We start from the raw sequence: 13,332 nt of genomic DNA, 5'->3' as shown, positions 1-13,332 counted from the left end.
ATGTAACCACTAAAAATAAAAAAGTCAACTAGATTTTAAAGAAGACTGAAGTATTAACATATGCTGTCTATAGGAACCCCATTTTAATTGTAGACACAGGAAAATTAAAGATAAAAAAATGTTATAGAAAAAGATATACCATGGTGGGCGTGGTGGCTCATGCCTGTAATCCCAGCACTTTGGGAGGCTGAGGCGGGTGGATCACGAGGTGAAGAGATCGAGACCATCCTGGCCAACATGGTGAAACCCCGTCTCTACTTAAAAATACAAAAAAAAAAAAAAAAAAATTTACAAAAAGGCATGCTGGTGGGGCTTGCCTGTAGTCCCAGCTACTTGGGAGGTTGAGGTAGGAGAACTGCTTGAAGCCGGGAGGCAGAGGTTGCAGTGAGCCGAGATCATGCCACTGCACTCCAGCCTGGCAACAGAGCGAGACTCGGTCTCAAAAAAAAAAAAAAAAAAAAAAAAAAAGATATACCATGTGAGCACTAATTATAAGAAAGCTAAGATAGCTATATTAATATTAGATGAAGTAGACTTCAGATCAAAGAATATTACCAAGATATAAAGGAACATTTCATAATAATAAAAGGGTGAATATGCCAAGAGAACATAACAATCCTAGATGCTTAACATGTAGGGTTAACAAACAAACTTCAAAATACATTGAACAAAAGATAACTGACAAGAGAAATATACTTTATCTATAATTGTATTTAGATACTTCAATATTTCTCTCTTATTAATGAGTAGAAAGAAAACCAGCTAGTATGTAGAAGATTTGAACAATACTATCAATCAACTTGATCTGACTGACATTTATAGAACACCCCATCCCATAACAGCAGCACACACACTTTTCTCAAGCGCACATAAAACATTTGCCAAAATAGATCATATTCTGGGCCGTAAAATAAGTCTCAATAAATAAAGATTGAATTATATATTCTCTGCCCACTCATAATTACATTAGAAATCAAGAACAAGAAGATATTTAGGAATAAAATCCCCAAATATTTGGAAATTTTTAAAACTTTTCTTAATAACCCATGTGTGGTATTATGACACACCCACACACACACATTGGTTTCCTCTACCTCATACTGTAAAGCAGAAAGCATGTAAACCTGTCCTTCGAGCAATATTATTTGGACCTGCTAAATGGAAACAAGTACAATTGCCAGGGCCCAAGCAGATATCCCTGTGTCCTCCCTGGAGGTAGCCACCTGGGTCCATGAAATTAATTGATATAGGATAGTGGGTACTGCAGCAGTGGAGAGATGGGTTGAGTCAAGACAGTTTCTTTTGCACCCTCTCAGGCACATAATGGCAGTAAGAACTGTTCCGTTTGTCATAAAAGGAGACAGAGACTGCTGATGGCTATGCGGCAGATTCCCTGGTGAAAAGGCCCTGAACACAGCTGGCAAGGGAGGCTGGTGCTGGGAGCCCTGGAGGCTGCAAATGGGTCTTGACAAGAATAGACACTGACTCTGGACTGGGCTTTTGCATGCCTGGTGGGAAATGGAAATGCTCAGAGTGCCATAAAAATTAAAAAAAACAAAAAAACAGAACAGAACAGAAGATATTGCATAAATTTGGATGGCTGACTGCCATTTCTTCAGACCAAGGAACACATACAGCCCATAATGTCCAACAATGGGCAGAGAGATATCCTCCCTCATGTAATAGTTTGATAGAGGAGAACAGGCAATTGAAATATTGGTTGCCTAAAGCAGGGAGAAACAAAAGCTTGCAGGGCTGGCTTGCACACCTTCACAATTTTGTGCTCACACTCAGCATGAGTGGGACTATAGTATCCCCACTAGATTTTTTTCTCAGTTTTTCTGGTTGATCTGGGGAAGGGGAGGTGGGGAGGACACTGGTATGAGTATGCACCTCTTGCCAGGGGAGGAGTGTATTGGTATAATGGCTCTAATTTTTTTTTTCTTCCCCAAATCACCTCAAGAAAATTTTTTTCTCCTCTCAGAATTCCTAAGGGCCTGATGCAGGTGGCTTGCGCGTTCACCCTCTGGCAAAACTGGGACCAAGGATAAATACAGCCATAATGCCTGGTGGTGAAAATGGCTCACTAGTTTGGGATCTATATAACCCTACCCTATGTGAAGGGGAACAGGCTGAGTGGGAGGCACTCGCCAGACTAGTGCTGCTGCCTGCAATCTAGACCAGCACAGTGGCAATTCTAATGTCCTGTCTCAAGGTGAAAAATTTGGATATTAATGGAGAGCAGGAGAAATAGTAGATGAGTGTAAATGAATAAATAAATGAGTTATTAATTGAGGGAAGCTCAATATTACATGAACAACTCAAAAGTCTCAGAGCAATAGATGATACTGTCTCTTTGCTCAATTATTCCATATGCCTGAAAGGGTGAAGCTGTATATTTGTCGGGACCACTCCTGTTTTGGGAACCTGACAAGATTAAAAGGAAGACTGCAAACCTGAGTGGCCTCATCCTAGGACATTTGTACAATATGATGGACTGGACTAATTATTAATGATTCTGTATATTCTTTTGATGTAAGGGATCTGTGGTCAAAACCAGGAGGTGGTCTGTGGTGGCAATGGAAACCAAGATGATTAAGGGAGGCTCCAGGGAGGGCATACATATGTTTTGGTTTTCGTCCCTGATTCCTGGCTCAGGACTCCTAAAATCCTTGGGATCTCCAAAGTGCTGTCTTTTGTGTGTGTGTTTTGTCTGATAGATTCAACGGTGGGGCTGGTCACTGGAAAGACCAAGGCAGGATTAGAGAGTTGGGACTTTCAGCTTCACCCCCCCAACCTACAGGGAGGGGAAAGGAGTTGCAGGTCAAGCTGATTACCAATGGCCAATGGTTTAATCAATCATGTCTATGTAATAAAGCCTCCATAAAATCCCAAGAGGATAGGGTTCAGAGAGGTTCCAAATCGCCTATCATGTGGAGGTTGCTAGAGGGTGGTGTGACCAGGGAGGGCATGGAAGCTCCACGCCCCTTCTCCCATACCTTGCCCTACACTTCTTTTCGTTTGTATCCTTTGTAATGTTCTTTAAAATAAACCAATAAATGTAAGTGTTTCCTTGAGTTCTATGAGCCACTCCAGGAAATGAATCAAACCCAAAGAGGGGGTAGTGGGAACCCCAACTTGAAGCCAGTCAGTCAGAAGTTCTGGAGGCCCAGACTTGTGACTGCAACAGGAGATGTCGGGGACAGTCTTGGGAACTGAGCCCCCAGCCTGTGGGCTCTGACACTGTCTCCAGGTGGATTGTGTTGGAATTGAATTGGACACCCAGCTGGTGTCTGTGGCTTAGTGTGTGGGGGAAAGCCCCACACATTTGGTCAAGAAATCTTCCTCTGTATTGATTGTTGTGGTGGTGTGATGTGAGAGCAGAGGGAAACTCAGTTGGAGAGAGTTTTTCCCTGTACAGTACGGGTCAAAGAAGAAATCATGAAGGAAATATTTTGAAGTAGATGAAAATAAACACACAACATACCATTTGTGCAAGGCAGCTAGAGCAGTACATAGGGAAAAATTAACAGCTTTAAATGTTTATATTAGAAAGGAAAAAATGTCTAAAATCAATTATCTAAGCTTCCACCTTAAGCAGCTAAAAAATAAAGATCAAATTAAGTCCAAAATAGAAAGAAGGCAATAATAAAGATCAGAGTGGAAACCAGTGAAAATGGACAAAAACAGTAAGAATATCAATTTTTTTAATTCTAGGGTTTTTAAAAAAAATAATAAAATTGATAAACCATTAGCTAGACTGATCAGGAAGAAAAGAGAGAAAACACAAATAACTAATATTAAGAATGAAAGACAGGCTGGGCGCGGTGGCTCACGCCTGTAATCCCAGCACTTTGGGAGGCTGAGGCGGGTGGATCACGAGGTCAGGAGATCGAGACCATCCTGGCTAACACGGTGAAACCCTGTCTCTACTAAAAATACAAAAAAATATTAGCCAGGCGTGGTGGCAGGCGCCTGTAGTCCCAGCTACTCAGGAGGCTGAGGCAGCAAAATGGCGTGAACCCGGTGGGGCAGAGCTTGCAGTGAGCCGAGATCATGCCACTACACTCCAGCCTGGGCGACAGAGCGAGACTCCGTCTCAAAAAAAAAAAAAAAAAAAGAATGAAGGACAGCATAAATAAAACAGAATATTATGAAGAACTTTATGCCAATAAATTTGACAACTTAGATAAAATAGACAAATTATTTGAAAAATATGATTTGCTGAAACTGGAAAAGAAGTTAAAAATCTGGAGTGCCATACACTTATTAAAGAAATTGAATTTGTAAATAAACCCCTTCCTACAAAGAAAACTCCAGGTCTAGATGGCATCACTGATGAATTCCTTACAACATTTCAGAAAGAAATAATACAAATTTCACATAAATATTTTCATAAAATAGAGGAGGTAACATTTCCCAATTTGTTTAACGAAGATAATATCATCCTGATACCAAAACCAGACCAAGATATTGTAAGAAAAGAAAACTAAAAACTAATGTCCCTCATGAATATAACATAAAAATCTCTAACAAAATATTAGCAGAGTCTCCCAATTTTATTTTTATTTTTAAAATTGTGATATTGTTTATTTAACTTCAAAAGCTTTTCAGCATTCTAAGCGTACAAAAAAAAAAAAAAAACAACATTGCAAACCGTGTTTAAGTACAGAAGGCTTTTGAACTTTCATTGATGCAGTGGCTCTTCCCTTTGCTGACACTGAAGAATTCTACAGTTTGTTTAAGAAACAGTTTAAAAACTATCACACTTAACTAAAACAAACAAACAAAAAAACACTTCTCATGCCAGCTGACCCACCTTTGTCTACAGCTAAGAATGGAGGCAGAATGCTATGTCATTATATACAGAAACATGACAACCTGAAGTTAAATGGATGCCTGCTGCAGTCACCAGGTCCAACCTCACAGTGCATGAGCTATGACCCCTCCAAAAGGCATCTTCCCCTACAGCCTCAATGCCAAGCAAGGAGTGTCAAGAGTTTGTCTCAATTGTTTTGTTCTTTTTACAAACTAGAGATATATACAGTTGATAACTCAGGATTTCTAGCCAATAACTATATGTTAACACCATTTTACAAGTTAAAAAAAAAAGGGCGGGGGAGAAACATCTTTAAATGCCTTGTCACACCAACAGCAAAGTGCGCAGAGTGAGGAGAACACAAGATTATTTTTTCATTTTAAAAATGTTTGGAAATATGTACAATTTTGATACAGCTTCAGGGTGCTCTGGACACCGATGACCATTTCATGTAAACCACTGACAATTTCTAGGGCACTTTGAGAGACTACAATCTGATCGTGATCAAATTTTGTAATTAAACCTAATGAAGGCAACAGACACTTGATGTGTTAATTAAGGTGCTCCCCTACTCTAACGTATTCACAAGGAGACAGATAAATGGTTTTTAAAATTCATCCTTCTCATCCTCTTCCTACTCGTCATCTTTGTCTTCCTCTTCCACCTTTTTCCAGGCAACTTTAGCAGGACCCTTTGCACCATCAAACTTTCTTTTAGTCAGCAACATCTTTCTCGTACTTCTTCAGCTTTGCTGCCTTGGTGATGTAAGGCGGCTTTTCACCGTTACGTGTTAATCCACATCTCACCCAGTCTTTTTGTGACATTTCCAATAGAGATACCAGGGTTTGTGGATTTGATATTGGGGCAGAATTCGGAACAGAGAAGGAAGAATCCAGACGGTGGGATCCAAACGAAGGATTAGGGACCAACTAAGGGAGGCAAGAAAAAGGATCCTAATGCCTCCCTTAGCTGGTCCGTAATCCTTCATTTCCCAATCATAGCACACTTTATCCACCTTTGCCATTTCATCAAATTTAGACTTCTCTTTCCCAGACATTATCTTCCGCTTCTCAGGGTACTTCCTGGAAAATTCTGGAAAATTGACAGGGACCTCTGGGGTTTTCTTCTTATGTTCTTCTCTGCACATCTGCACAAAGAAGGCATAAGCAGACATCTTGCCCTTTGGTTTCTTGGGGTCACGTTTAGCCATCCTGACTGTATTGTTCACTAGTATGGGCAAGCACAGGGCATGACACGCAGCTCAGCACTCCCCAGCCTCAAGCTACCTGCCTCCACGAGAGACGCCTTGAGATTTTTAAAAGGAATAACATATTGTAAACAAATAGAGTTTATCCCAGGAATGCAAAGCTTATTCAACATTTAAAACTTCATCAACACAACTCACCATGTTAACAGAATAAAAGAGAACAACTACATGATCATCTCAAGAGATAAAAAACAAATGAAAAATGCAAACAAAACCATTTGACAAAATTCCACATCTATTCACCATAAAAACTCTCAACAAACTAGGAGCAGAGAATTTTCTCAACTGATGAATGGCATCTATGACAAACCTAAACTAGCTTTGTACTCAATGGTAAAAGATGGAATGAGTTCTAATCTAAAATCACGGACAAAGCAAGAATATCTGTTCTTACCAATTCTAACCAACATTATACAGGAGATTCTAGCCAGTGAAAGAGAAAAGTAAGAAATAAGTGTCATGTAGATTTGAAAATAAGAAGTAAAACTATCTTTATTCTCATGTGACATGACTGTGTCTACAAAAATGCTACTAGATCATAGAATACTAGCTCAACATACAAAAATCAAACATATGTCTACATAATGTCAAGAACAATGGAAAAGAAATTTTATGATACCATTCTCAATACCATTAAAAAATTATATATTTAGGGATAACTTAACCAAAAAAAGGTATAATACTTGTGCACTGAAAACTACAAAACATTGCTGAGAGAAATTAAAGATCTAAATAAATAGACATGAATTGGAAGACAAGATTGTCAAAAATCAGTTCTCTCCAAACTGATCTGTAGATGTAATGCAATCTTGACAAGTTGATTCTAAAGTTTATATAAAGCTGCAAAACACCTAGAATGGTTAAAACAATTTTTATAAACAACAAATTTGGGATACTTGCCCTGTCTGATTTCAAGACTTATTATAATTCTTTTTTTTTTTTTTTTTTTTTTTTTTTTAAGACGGAGTCTTGCTCTGTTGCCCAGGCTGGAGTGCAGTGGCGTGATCTCGGCTCACTGCAAGCTCCGCCTCCCGGGTTCACGCCATTCTCCTGCCTCAGCCTCCTGAGTAGCTGGGACTACAGGTGCCCACCACCGCGCCCAGCTAATTTTTTTTGTATTTTTAGTAGAGACGGGGTTTCACCGTGGTCTCGATCCCCGGACCTCGTGTTCCACCTGCCTCGGCCTCCCGAAATGCTGGGATTACAGGCGTGAGTCACCGCGCCCGGCTGACTTATTATAATTCTATAGTTATTAAGACAAGGTGGTATTAACATAAAGATAGACATACAAATCAATGAAACAGAGTCCAGAAATGGAGCCAAACATATGTGATCAATTATTTTTTAATGAAAAAGCAAAGGTAATTCCACAGAGGAAGGGAAGTTTTTCTAATGGTGCTAGAATAATTGAATATATGTATGGGAAAAAAAGTGAAACTTTACTCTTATCTCATACCATACATAAAAACTCAAAATAGATCATAGACCTAAAGATAAAAAACAAACTATAAAACTTCTAAAAGAGAAACTTAAGAGCATATTTTTGTGACCTTAGGGTAGGCAAAATTTCTTAGATAGGACATCAAAAAGCACAAACCATAAAATACAAAACATTAAATTGAATTTCATAAAAGTTAAAAATACGTCTATTTTTGAAGGATATCATTAAAAAAATGACAAGGCTGACCAGGAGCAGTGACTCATGCATTCAATCCCAGCATGTTAGCAGGCTGGGAAGGGGGGAACACTTAAGCCCAGGCATGCAAGACCAGCCTGGGAAACATAGTGACACTCCATCTCTACAAAAAAAAAGAATTAATTAGCCAGGTGTGGTGGCACACACCGGTGGTCCCAGCTACTCGGGTGTCCAAGGCAGGAGGATCACTTGAGATCAGGAGGTCAAGGCTGCAGTGAGCTGCGATTGTGCCACTGCACTCCAGGCTGGGTGACAGAGGGAGACCCTGTCTCAAAAAATAATAATAATAAATAAATAAAGACAAGTCAAGCCACAGAATGGAAGAAAATGTATCAGATTAATACACACACATATACACACACATACACACACACACACACACAATCTAACAGAGAACTTGTATCCAAAATATATAAAGAACTCAATAAAAAGAAAACAAACAATGGCAAAAGATTTGGCCAGACCTCACAAAAGAAGATACATAAAATGATGCTCAAAATCTTCAGTCACAGGAAAACACAAAGTAAGACCATAATAAAATACACAACTTAGCCACTAGAATGGCTAAAATTTAAGACTGACAATACAATGTGCTGACAAAAATGTAAAGCAACTGGAACTCTCATACATTGCTGGTAGGAATATTAAGTGGTACAAAAACCTTGGAAAATAATTTGGCAGCTTCTGAAAAGTTGAAAATCTATTATCCTACTGTCAGCAGTTCCATCCCCAGGTATTTGCCAAAGAGAAATGAAAACATTGTCTGCACAAAGACTTATAAACAAAAGCTTGTAACAGCTTAATTTATAACAGACAACTAATGTAAACAACCCAACTGTCCATCACAAATGAATGAATAAACTCATCATGGTGTATCCACATAATAGAATACTATTCAACAATAAAAAAGGAACAAACTATTGCTAACCACAAAAAAGGACGAATCTTAAGAGCAATGTTATGAGTAAAACAAACCAGATACAAAGAATTACATACTTTATGACTCCATTTACATGGAACTCTGATAAAGACAAGGGCCGGTGGTGGCTCACACCTGTAATCCCAATGCAACAGGAGGCCAAGGAAGAAGGAATGTTCAAGACAAGGAGTTTAAGACCAGCCTGAGCAACAAAACAAGACCCTATCTCTACAAAAAAAAAAAAAAAAAATCCTTAAATTAGCCAGACGTGGTGGCGCATGCTGTAGTCCCAGCCACCCAGGAGTCTGAGGCAGGAGGATCACGTGAGCCCAGGAGTTCAAGACTGCAGTGAGCCATGATTGCACCGCTGCACTCCAGTCTGGATGACAGAGCAAGACCCTGTCTTTAAAAATAAATTAAAATTTTAAAAAGACAAATTTAACCTATAGTGACAAAAGCAGATCAGTGCTTGCCTGAGGCTGGGGTGGTGGGAGGGGATCGACTGCAAAAGGATACAGACAGTACCAGCCACAGAATTTGCAGGGCACAATGCAAAATGAACATGCAGGGCCCCTTGTTAAAAAAATTATTAAGAATTTCAAGGCAGCAACAGCAGAGCAGTAAATCAAGCGTGGGGCCTTTCTGAGTACATGTCCTTGTGTGACTGCACAGGTTGTGCATACCCATGAAACCAACCCTGGGCACAAGCGAACTTTTCGTGGTACGAAAATGTCCTATATCTTGATGGTGATATTCTATACCTACATTTGTGCACATTTATCAAAATGCATCAAGCTATGGTTAAAATGGCAAGAAAGTCCTAGATCATTGAGGAGAACAAAACTGCAGACAAACCAGCCAACACTCTAGTGATTTGAGGTCTTCATTAATCTACTGAAAACAGCCCTTTTGCCTTCAGATTTCAGCCATGCCCTCTCCAAAAACCTCCTAGAACATCCTCATCTTCTTTCATTGTTTATTTATTAAATATCTAAGCATGGGCATTATACAAAAAGCCAGAGACACAAAGACTTTTTAAAAATGCAATTCCTGCTATCAAAGAATGAATGTTCCAGCACTGCACTGTCCAATACAATAGCTATTAGCTACAAGTGGCTATTTAAATTTAAATCAATGAAAATTAAATTAAGTTTAAAATGTATTTATGTGTTCATGCTACATTACAATTGCCCAATAGCCACATGTGGCTCACAGAGACCAAACTGGACAACAATCTCTTGGCAGAAAATTCCACTGGACAGAGACATGGAGGCAGGCACTGGGAGATACACATTATCTAGGTAGTTCTACATCTGTCCTGGTGTTAAATACTTGCTGAAACCACATCTTTTGCATTCCATTACCTACAAACCAGAAGCAGCCAGGCAAGGGGGATGCAGTGGGTGTGGGGTCCTGCTTGCATGGGGAAAAACAGCCAACCCCTGGAAAGCTTGCCTTTTGTCAAACGTGAGCTCACCTTGTCTTTCTGGGCTTAAATATTCTTAAGAAGCTCTCAATGAGTATTTCTCTAGTCCATTACAGTTATCCAAGTATTACTTGTTGCTCCAAGTACCCCAGGTGAGAGCATCAGCTCAGAGGTCTTCAACTTCTCCTCCCCAATAGCCTAAGGGACGTGATGCTTGACCACCAGCTGCACTGACGCCCTGTCTGAAATTTGGGGAGGGGCATATCAGTGTCTGCAAAGACAGTAGTAATTTGTTGCCCACCTCCACCCTGAGATTTGGAAACACTCCCTCCTGTCTTTCCTGATGAAAATAACTTTTGCACCAATGTAATATTTTAATCCCCCAGCTGATTCATGAAACCTTTCTTCAGTGTATCTGTCAAGGAGTTACCAGCCTCTGCTTAAACACCTCCAGCGATGAAGAGCTCTACTTCCCACCCCCGCTCATCCATCACTCGATAGCAGTCTTCCTTTGATGCAATCAGACAGAAGGTGGCTATGGAGACTCCTCCCATTTGTCCCGGTTCCCTGAGGGCTCCAGGTTGCCCACCCAGAACCTTATCCTCTCCTACCTAGAAGTCTCTCCTCATCAGCATCTCTTCATGAGCCCTGTGTAGGAGAAGGAGACCCTAGCATGTTCTGCTCCTGCATCCTCTGTCATAGAGAGTGTGTAGAAATGGTGGCCCTCTCAGCATCACTGGTCCAGAACCTCATTTAAGGTCTTCTATTAAGCTCTTATATTAACAAAAAAATCATCAAAAAAATTACCTTTACATCTATGACAAAACCATTGTTAAAATTGCAAGTTGCTCAGGCTTCTCTGCATAAGATCCGTGTGAGACATTTCCTTTTAGAATGAAGCTCTGTTTTTAAAAAAAAATTTTCAAGAAATTGTTACATTTTCTCTTTTACTATGAGACCTCTGTAGGTATTTCTCGTAAGGCTGCCCTGAAGCTCAGCACCAACACAGCCCCTCAGACTTTGCCCCTCTGCAGCCATGCCCCTTCTCTTACCTGAGGCTGTGTCCTGGTGACACCAACACTTCTGTGGCTGTTGAAGCGGCAGCTGCTGCTGCTGCAGTTGTTTTGGAAAGCTCAGAAGTGGCTCAGTGAGAAGAATGGAGAAGGTGGACTCTATTTATAGTGATCCTCCTGGCTCCCTGCCCTCCCACCTCAGCCATCCTCCTCACTGGCCCTCCTGAGGAGGCCATAAGCAGGGCTAGGGATGGGGGACCCGCCTGATGAAGATAAGAAAGGCAGATCAAGGGACAGCAACATTTCTGAAATGTATGTTACAAGGAGTTGTGAGTAGCTTCGCATGTGGGCCTGATAGATGTTTCTTAAAATGCCATAAAAAATGTTTTAATTATTAGCACCATCTCGAGGTGAATTACCATTTCACTCAGGAGGATGCCTTTCCTAAGGGCTCCTCTCCCTCTTTGTCAATTTCACATCCCCCAGTCTAGTGGAACATTTACACACTGCTCCCCTCCCTGGCAAATGTACCCATACAAAGAGCTGTATCCTTTCTTCGAAGCCTTTTCCACTTGCTCACACCTGAGCATCCCATGCTGAGGCCAGCACCAGGCAGCCTGCTGAGCATACATTCTCAGTTGTCCTTGGAGGTAAGTGGGATCTGTGAACAAACCCCGGGGACCAGGTGTGTTTCAAAATCTTGAACTTTTTGGACTTTAGAAAGATAATATAGAGCATATTACCCATATTACGTAAAACCCTAGTGGGGTCTGGGCAGTACTCAATAGTCAAACGCATCAACATTTCTGCATCAAATGTTCACACTACATGGAATAAAGATGACAAAGAGGTCAGTTGAAGTCAGGTTATGCTGTCAAATCCGTCTTTTTTTAATTTTATTTTCAGAACTGTTTTACCTTTTAGAATTGCAAATAAGGTATGGTAGGTCAACCTTGCCTCTCCTCTCTCCTCTTTTTATTGCTTGTTGTTTCCCAAATTAATCTGCTATAAAGAGATTTCCACTTTGTTTGTAGGCAAAGTTTGCAAGCCAGTTAATAAATAGTGATGAAATCCTTGTGCTTGACCCACATTTAAATAGAAAAAAAAAATCTTTGTTTCACTTGGGCAAATCCCTTTCACAATGACCCAACACCTGCCCATCTGTCATCTTCTATGTTCCCTAATTTGCCTTCACAGAACCAAGCCATCTGCCACCTTTCAGCCTCCACCACCTTGCGCCTGCACCTTCCAGATGGCCACCTTCTCTTCAAAAGCATCTAATCCCTCCTTTAATCTCCCCTGACGTCCAGAGTCAGTGTGTGTTAATCACAGAGTTATGCAGCAGCTTCATCCTGGAAGGAAAGATGATAGCTACTCATTCTCTGGGTGTCACTCACAGCCTCCTCTTAAATAGAATTGGTGTGGGATCACAGAAAATCTCCTGATGAATTTCAGAGAAATCTCCTAGAGGGCTGCCCCCAAGGTATAACCCTCATCACTTTCAGGTTGACCAGATGCAAACACCGCATTTTTTTTCTAACCCACACCCACTTTCCACAAAGCCCTCTCTGGCCAAATCCACACCATCCTTGACTCGCCCTCCAGCCTCCCTTAGCAAGTGGGCATAATGCTTTAGAGAGAGCTGAACATATGTACTCATGTTTCTGCTGTTTTTATAACCCAGAAGTTGAGTTATAAAGTTGGATGTCAGAGGATAGTTCTGCATCCTCCAGACATTTCTGATCCCCATCTCATGACAATCCTGGAGTACTTCAAGGCCCTTTGCTTGCCGGTGCTTGCTCCACTTTCCTGATCCCACTGAATTCTGCATCTCTTGCCTCTTGACTCTGAGCATGACTGATGGTGCATTAGCTCATATGTGGAACACAGTCTCCTCTCTTTGACCATCTCTAGACTCTTGCATGGCAGGCACTCAGGGCAGTACACTTTTCACTGAAGGTGTATTAGGTGGTGTGGGGCCTGGCTATGTCGCAGGTCCAGCCATTAAGCAGCTTAAAAGTGACTATCTGACCCCTTAAAAAACAGGCTTTGAACTTAGGCTCGGTCCTCTACCTCTCTCCGTGGCATCTCTCCATGTGGCATCTCAAAAATCTGCTCATTTGAATTTGCAGAGCAATTTTACTTTCTTTGCTGCAGTCTGGCTGAAATGAACCAGGCCTAACTGGACCAAG

The 13,332-nt window shown here is 40.8% G+C and overlaps 1 pseudogene; it reads right to left on the bottom strand.

Annotated features, from left to right (window-relative positions):
- Positions 1 to 5,453: 5,453 nt before the first annotated feature.
- Positions 5,454 to 6,029, bottom strand: LOC129032928 (high mobility group protein B3-like; annotated as a pseudogene).
- Positions 6,030 to 13,332: the final 7,303 nt, after the last annotated feature.

Source organism: Pongo pygmaeus, chromosome 2 (genome assembly GCF_028885625.2).
Source record: "Pongo pygmaeus isolate AG05252 chromosome 2, NHGRI_mPonPyg2-v2.0_pri, whole genome shotgun sequence".
Lineage (NCBI taxonomy): Eukaryota > Metazoa > Chordata > Mammalia > Primates > Hominidae > Pongo > Pongo pygmaeus.
The sequence above is the reverse complement of the archived record's forward strand: the minus strand, read 5'-3'. Positions and strand labels throughout refer to the sequence as shown.